Raw genomic sequence first — 9,337 nt, 5'->3', positions numbered from 1 at the left:
GCAATTGATTTACATGATACAAAGTGATACCACAGAAGGAAAATAATGCTATTCTAATTTGATTAACCATATCTCTAAAAACAGTTAAATTTGATTCGAAACTATAAGGTAATTCGGTCTTTACATTTTATTGGAAATTCTTGGCTAAACCATTTTGAAATTCGGTATTTTAATATTCCCAGTTTGATTATTTAATTAAATAATTAATTAAATGCGGAATAATAAAATTAGTGCGAAAACGATTTTACGTAGTTACGAGAATGCAACTCGTAACTCCGAGAAACGAGAAAAACAAACAGTGCATAAAAGTAAAAACACACAAGATTTTTGTACGTGGTTTCAACAATCCTTTCAGATTGTTACTAGTCCACGGGGCCACGCCCAGAGATAAGATTCATTAGATCGGTATCAAAAATACAAAGTAATTGACTTATGCATAAATAGACTCCCTCTTATTGTATGCCACAAGCTTGATGTATTCCACCTACTAACCGAATCTTGATAAAACTCCAAGTGCTCGAACTCCCTTCGATCACCTTGAAGAGTGCTTGAATCCTCCCGATTCAAGGCTTAAAGGCTATCTCCCGAAAGTTGTGTGCTTGTATCCTCCCGATGCAAGACTTCAAAAGCAATCTCCCGAAAGCTTGTAAATACCTTCTCCCGAAGGTGCACTGATGTTCTTCTTCGTTGTAGACTTGAATACAGACTGAAGACAATACAAACAACAAATAAACAGAGTAAGAGTAGAACAACTCTTCTCTACAAATCAAAGACTCTCTTTTCTAAAGATATGAATGGAATTCAAAGATACAAGAGAGGTACCAAGAGAGGTACTAAACAAAGACACTCTTTCCTTAAGATATAAAAGCAATTCTAAGTGTATGAAAGAGATACAAAACCTAGCAGCTATAAGATGTATTTATAATGAATATAAATCTCATAGACAGCTTACATTCGGTCTGAACAAGACCTCAACCCACTAGAAACTTCCCTAAAATAATTCTTCAATCAGTCCAGGAATTTCCGTTTCTGTACCTACAGAATCGTGGGCAGTAACTACAACTTTCCTTTTATAGAAAAGGAAAGTTTAGCTCCGGTTTTCTCTTCAAGAAACCTGATCTAAGAAAATGGGAAACTCAACACAAGATCAGATTACACAGCTGGTTAGATAACAACGAAATGGGTAACCAAACTTACCATGTTTACCTTTTTTCCAAAAATAGGAAAGCTAGACAACTTTCCTTTCAAGTTTGAATACACCAAATAAGAAACCATATTAATGTATACCAGCCGAAAATATACAATGAATAATAAAATATTTTTGTCAATTAAATATGCCAAAAATGGAATTAACAATCTCCCCCTTTGGCACTTTAATTGACAAAATATTTTATTATGAGAAAACATGCATCAAGTGTTAGAAACCAAAGCAGATAGCTTTTTAAAGATACAAGAGTATAGAAAATACTTCCCCTGCATGAAAGCTCTCTAACACATAAAACATAGAACTTTTTTTGGACGGAAAAGCTTGCAAACCGAAGAACAACTTTTTAAATGGAAAAGTGTTAAACCACAAACAAGCAACTCCCCCTAAAACCAAGGGTCCAGAGTTGTAACAAAAAGTTCAATGAATCCAAAAAATAATACTACTCCCCCTTTTTGTCTATCAAGGAGCCAAAGATAACAAAAACAAACATGGACAAAGTCATAAGTTCAAATAAACATTAATAAAAAGCAAAAGATAAAAGATTGAACCACTTATTCATCATCATTGGGTCGGAAGTATTTCATGATGCTGTCCATTTTCCTCAGAAGCAGGGCACAGTGGTCTCCATTCTTCCCAAACGCAAGTTGAATTCTGCCATTTCTGTAGGAGCAGAAGTGGAAGCAGATCCAGCAGCAGGATCATTTGTAAGACCAGGGGAAGCAGACCGAACCTTTCTTTGAGCAGCTTTTTCTTGAGGAGGCTTCTCAGGAATTTTGAAAGTGGTTCCAACAGCAGGCATCTCAATTGATTCATTCTCAAGAATCAATTCCTCTTGATCAGATAAAATTTTATAGATTAAGTGAGGAAAAATGAGATTGAGCCTAGGTTTCTTACCCTTTCGAAGAGAAACAATTTGCTCCCAAATCATGTCAGCCAAATCAATTTTAGCACCAATTGAAACTTTATATAAAAAGAAAGCAAGTTCATTTGAAACATTTACCGGATTGGAGCAAGGAAACCAATTGGATAGGGCAAACCTCATGAGAGCAGCATGTTGATAGGTGAGTTGAGACATATGCATGGTGTCGGAGAGTTCAATTTCATTATCACCAGAGAGATAACCGAACACCTTTTGACGATCAAACTCCACATCAGTTGGCTCAATTCCCATAGGCAAATTGAGAGCGTCAGCAACATCCTTCACAGTAAAGGAATACCAGTGTCCTATGACAAAAACTTTGCCAAACATGAAAGAGTCCTCATCGAGAAACTCATCAGTGATGTTAGCATAAAATTCCTTCACAATTCTATCCACATACCCATCAAAACCGATCAAGGTATCTACCCATTGTCTTTCTTTCAACATGTTATACACTCCAAAAGGCTTATGAGCAATAACATTAAAATTTTTCTCCACAGTAAAATTCCTATTCTCATAGAATTTCATATCTCTAGCATGATCATTATAACAAAAATAATGAGAGTGGGGCTTGAAGTTATCAAGAGAAATACCAGAGGGCCTCTTTCTTTTCTGTGGAAGAACAGGATTTGTAGAGACAATGGGCCTTTTTCCTTTGTCCTTCTTTGGAACAGCAGGAGGGACTGGAACAGTTACGTAGTGACGGGCTCGGTTTACGGTTCTTCACTCTCGGATCCAGAATCATCAACAGCAGGAAGATCTTTGGGCACAAATTCTTCACTTGAATCGGACAAGCCCTCTGAATCATGATCCTCCTCACTTTCTTCTGGTTCAGAATCCGAGGAAGAGATCGAAGGGGGATTCTCCTTGAGATTTTTGCCCTTTGAAGATGAAGAAACCACCTTTTTCCCTTTGGATGCAATTTTAGGTTTAACCACTTCAGGCTTTTTAGGAGTGGAAACCTTGGACCTAGTTCGAGAACTCACCGTGGGCAAAGTCACCAAAGTTTGGTCGACATTAGGAGCACCATTCGAAGATGAGGACTTCGACAATGTGTGATCGGATGAATGGGATTCATCATGATCACCCAACCCAGGTGTTGGAGAGGCAATAGGAGAGGCACCAACAAGAGGAGATGAGAAATTTGCCACTGATTTTCGAGCTTGGGTCTTCGATTTCTTGGCAGACTTCGTCAGAGCAGAGGACGAACCAGAAGCTCCTGTTGCTGGTACAGGCGGCGCAGGCGGAGTCACCGGAGAAGCAGAAGCAGATCCACGAGTGGGCTTCTTGGATGGTTGGGCATTCTTAGTTTTGGCCATTTTTCTTTGAAACCCTTTGACCCACGTGTGGAGAGAAAAAGAGGAAACCAAAAAAGGTTTTTCAAATATAGTCAATGTTTCCTTAAATGGAAAAAGGAAACCCATTATTCCCACAAAATCTAAGAAATAATAACCCCACCAAATCCGAAATTGCCACCAAAAAGGAAACCAAAAATAATTAAATATTTAAGAACAAGTTTCCTAGAATAAGACCAAATCTCCACAAATAAAGGAAACACAAAATAGAGTATACAATTAACACATGTTTCCATAAAATGAAAAAATAAAAGAAAAAATATTTACAAGGATTCGAAAATGAATTTGAAAAAGAAAAAAAATATGCCCCCCTTTTTCTTTTATTTTTTCAAGCAATGCCCCCCAAAGAAAAATTGCACATAAAGAACAAGAGAACACACCAAGACACAAAAAGCACTAATCACCACTTAAGAGCAAAAATTGTGTCTAAGAACATGATGAAACATAACAAAAAAATAACAAAATTTTTAACAAAGCTCACTTGACAACTCGATCACGAACCCTTTTTTTTATTATTATTTTTTTTTATTTTTATTTTTATTTTTATTTATTTTTTGATTAAAAGACAGAAAAATAAAATAACCTTGATATTTTTGCAACTAGAATTCACAATGTCCATTTGTCTTTGTCCCTGATGAAAAAATCAAACTCATAAGAATAGTGAGAAATTATTTTATCAAACTAAGGATGTAATAGAGTGAGGTCATACAGGTTCACAGGAAAAAATTGACTCCGTCACCAAGAATATTAAAGCACATCAAACAGTATGTAACAGCTTTATAACACCATTTTCGAGAAGAAACAATTTTTACCACAAACTGTGCCAAGCATTTGTGTGTGAAAGTGTAAGCAGGGAACATTGCCCAATTTGTCAAAAAGACTTTTTCTGATAAATTGTACCCATAGGAGAACATTTGTCACACTACCTCAATGGTAGCCCTTTTCAATGGTAGCGTATCTTCTACATAACTCCTAATTACATAGTTCCAACTTACTCAGAGATGGCTTTCACACATTGAGATAGGTAGCTCTATTCATCCAATGGAGCTTGAACACACAGTTTTTGAACAACATTATTCGAAAATGGTAGCTTACATAATACTGTTTGATGAACCTGAATATTCCTGTGAGGAGTGGACAATTTTCCTGACAAACCTGTATGACATCATAATATTACAACATTAGCAATAAAATAATGACTGAAATTCTTATAAGGTTGAAATTTTCTTCTAGGACAAAGACAAGACATTATGAACTCTAAGACAACTTAAATATCAAGGATTATGAAAAAATAGAAGCATTAAACAGTACAAACCCCTAAGGATTTCCTTAGAGAAATAAATCGGACCGAGTCAAGAGCTTTAGTAAAAATATCTGCAATTTGTTTGCTAGTTTCAATATATTCTAAGACAAGAATTTTATTTTCCACAAGCTCTCTAATAAAGTGATGACGAATGTCTATGTGCTTTGTGCGAGAGAGTTGAACAGGATTCTTAGAAATGTTTATAGCACTAGTGTTATCACAAAAGATGGTTAAAGTTTTCAAATCAAACCCATAATCTGCCATCATTTGTTTCATCCATAACAATTGGGTACAACAACTACCCGCAGCAATGTACTCAGCCTCCGCTGTGGACAGAGAGATTGAGTTTTGCTTCTTGCTATGCCATGAAACCAGATTGTTTCCAAGATAGAAACATCCACCACTAGTACTTTTTCTATCATCTGCATTACCTGCCCAATCAGCATCACTAAAGCAAACAAGGTTAGAATTAGTGTCTTTTGAAAACCAAATCCCAAATTCAATAGTGCTATTTACATAGCGAATGATTCTTTTCACAGCAGAAAGATGTGATTCCATGGGATTTGCCTGATATCGTGCACAAACACCAACACTATAACAAATGTCAGGACGACTAGCAGTAAGATAAAGCAAACTACCTATCATACTTCGATACAAAGTTTGATCTACCTTTACTCCTTGTTCATCTTTGCTTAATTTCAAAGTTGTGCTCATGGGAGTGTTGGTATGTTTGGCTTTCTCAAGACCAAACTTTTTCACCAAATTCTTTGCATACTTGCTTTGAGTGACAAAAGTTCCCTCATCTGATTGCTTCACTTGAAGACCGAGAAAATAAGTGAGTTCACCTACCATACTCATTTCGAACTCCTTTTGCATTTGGGAAACAAAAACCTGCACTTCAGAGTTAGAAGTAGTTCCAAAAACAAGATCATCAACATATGAGAAAAAAATAATATCAAATTGAATGTGTGTGATGAGCTGTGTTTTAATAACATTTCCTTTTCTATAACCATGAGAGTGTAAAAACTCAGATAGACGCTCATACCAAGCACGGGGTGCTTGTTTCATGCCATACAAAGCCTTGTCTAAAACATGATCAAGAAGGTGGGAATCCTTAATCGCTCCATTTTGTTGTGGGATTTTAGGAGCAGAAAGATTATGAAAAATACCATAAGATTTACAGAATTTACCATACACAGTATTTTCAAAATATTTTCCATGATTACTCTTACCACGAACTATCTTACCAATGTTGCAATCTTTTTTAACTTTTAATTTCAAGCAAAGATACTTAAGAACATCAAAAGTATCAAAGTTTTCTCTAAAAAATTCTACCCATGAAAACCAAGAGAAATCATCAACACACATAAAAATATACCTCTTACCATTCAAGCTTTTAACCTGGATTGGACCCATTAAGTCCATATGTAGGAGTTCGAGAACTCTGGAAGTATTCACATCAGAAACACTCTTATGAGAAATTTTCAGTTGCTTAGCAAGCTGACATGGTCCACATTTTCCCAAAGACTCCTTACCTAATTTAGGTAATCCTCGAACAATTCCTGCATTAGACAATCTCCTCAGATTTTTAAAATGAATATGACCAAGTTTTTCATGCCATAAATCGGTGGTGTTATCAATAGCAGAATGACAAGTAGCATAGGTAGTGATGGTGTAACAGTTATCATTAGATCTGAACCCTTGCAAGACAATTTCATCAAGAATATTATACACATAACAATGATTACTATCAAAGCTCACAGTATAATCCTGATCACAAATTTGACTAATGCTAAGAAGATTAGCTTTTAGTCCATCAACCAACATGACATTCTTCAGTCTAGGAAGCCCTTCAAAATTGAGAGTTCCTATCCCTATGACTTTTCCAACAAGACCGTTACCAAAAGTAACTTCTTCACACTGCATTGGTCTAATGTTCTCAAGATATTCTTTTTCACCTGTCATGTGTCTAGAACACCCACTATCAAAGTACCACATGTTAGTAGCAATAGTTTTAAAACAAGAAGAACCTATCAAGCATTTATTTTTGACAACCCATTTTTGTTTTTGTAAAACATGTTTATTTCCAAGGTAATTAGATTTAAACATGTTTTGCATAGTGATACATTTAGGTCGAATGTGACCTTTTCTCCCACAAAAATGGCAAATAGGGATGAAACGTCTTCCATTCCCTTTAGAATTGTCAAACTTACCGTGGTGCTTCTTTTCTGTAACAGCAGAGTGCTTTCTTTGTTGAGACGAAACTGCGAGGTAGAAACAGTTCTTCCAGAAACAAAACTATTAGATTTAACAAAAGTGGTATTAGAATTAGGTTGATTAGAAACATAACCCAGACCAGCATGATTGGTTTGGCCAGATTTTTGAATTTTTTCAAAGATGGTGGAACTTGGATTTAGCATTTTCACATTCTTTTTAATGTTATCAAGTTCCTTGGTTAAAGAAATAATTTTAGACTCTTTTAAAGATAGTTCAGATTCACAACATTTAAGTTTGTCTTCCAACTCATTAATGTTGTTACACAAGACTTTATTATCTTTAACCAATGAACGATTTTCAGCACATGTTTCCATCAACTTACCAAACATTACCTTGTAGGATTCAACCATAGAATTCTCATCAATTTCTGACTCATCTGATTCGGATCTAGATTCTTCCTTGTTGTCATCGATCGAGGTATTATTCATGCACATGAATTTTCCTTTTTCCTGCAAATTTCTTGACAAAACACTTGTTAGAGCAACTTTTTCTTTTTCATCTTCACTACTTTCAGAATCATCACTCCAAGTAACATTCAATCCCTTTTTATTTTTCTTTAAGGTATTGGCACATTCAGATTGAATATGACCATACCCTTCACACTCTCTGCAACGAATATCTTTGTTAGATGAAAAAGGTTTAGAGGGATTGTTACCTGAAATGTTACCATTTGAGTTCTTTGAAAAGTTCATTTTATTTCCAACAGATTTCATGTATCTTTGGAAATTTTTTGCTAACAAGGCCATTTTATCATCATTTTCATCATCAGAAACAATATTTTCAGAATCATTGAAAGCAATACCTTTGCTTTTCTCATTCGAGAACCTTTGCTTACTCTTTTTCTTGATCTGTTGATTTAACTCAAAAGTTCTTAAAGAACCCATGAGTTCCTCAACCTTCATTTTGCCAAAGTCTTTTGCCTCTTCCATTGCTAGCAATTTTGTGTCAAACCTGTCAGGAAGCACACGAACAATTTTCCAAACCAAGACAGATTCATCTAATTTTTCTCCCAAGGCAAAAAAACTCATTAGAAATATCAGATAATCTTTCATAAAAATCATTTAAAGTTTCAGTTTCTGACATTCTCAATTCATCAAATCTAGTTTGCAGCATGGTAAATCGTGATCTCTTTACATCAGCAGTACCTTCAAATTGAATTTGAAGGATTTCCCATGCTTCCTTTGCAGATTCACAAGATGAGATTAATTTAATAAAACCTTCACCAACACCATTAAAAATAGCATGTAAAGCCTTATTATTATAACCAGACAGTTTTTCATCTTCAGTGGTCCAACTGAGTTCAGATTTTACCTGAGTATTACCTTTTTCATCATTTTCAGTAGGTTGAGACCAACCTGTAAGAATAGCTCTCCATGCCTTCTCATCTTGCGATTTGATGAATGCTCTCATTTTGACCTTCCAATAAGGATAATTCGACTCATTCAATAGAGGAGGTCTAGAGATAGAACTTCCTTCTGCAAACAAAGACATCTCACACAAAACAAGTTAAACGGAATAACCTCAAGATCTCACTAAGAATTTAGTGACTTGCTCTGATACCAATTGAAATTCCGTATTTTAATATTCCCAGTTTGATTATTTAATTAAATAATTAATTAAATGCGGAATAATAAAACTGGTACTGAAAACAATTTTCTGTAGTTACAGAATGCAACTCTGTAACTCCAGAGAAACCCAGAAAAACAAACAGTGCATAAAAGTAAAAACACACAAGATTTTTGTACGTGGTTTCAACAATCCTTTCAGATTGTTACTAGTCCACGGGGCCACGCCCAGAGATAAGATTCATTAGATCGGTATCAAAAATACAAAGTAATTGACTTATGCATAAATAGACTCCCTCTTATTGTATGCCGCAAGCTTGATGTATTCCACCTACTAACCAAATCTTGATAAAACTCCAAGTGCTCGAACTCCCTTCGATCACCTTGAAGAGTGCTTGAATCCTCCCGATTCAAGGCTTAAAGGCTATCTCCCGAAATTTGTGTGCTTGTATCCTCCCGATGCAAGACTTCAAAAGCAATCTCCCGAAAGCTTGTAAATACCTTCTCTCGAAGGTGCACTGATGTTCTTCTTCGTTGTAGACTTGAATACAGACTCAAGACAATACAAACAACAAATAAACAGAGTAAGAGTAGAACAACTCTTCTCTACAAATCAAAGACTCTCTTTTCTAAAGATATGAATGGAATTCAAAGATACAAGAGAGGTACCAAGAGAGGTACTAAACAAAGACACTCTTTCCTTAAGATATA

Source organism: Cannabis sativa, chromosome X (genome assembly GCF_029168945.1).
Source record: "Cannabis sativa cultivar Pink pepper isolate KNU-18-1 chromosome X, ASM2916894v1, whole genome shotgun sequence".
NCBI lineage: Eukaryota > Viridiplantae > Streptophyta > Magnoliopsida > Rosales > Cannabaceae > Cannabis > Cannabis sativa.
Note: the sequence above shows the minus strand (reverse complement) of the source record.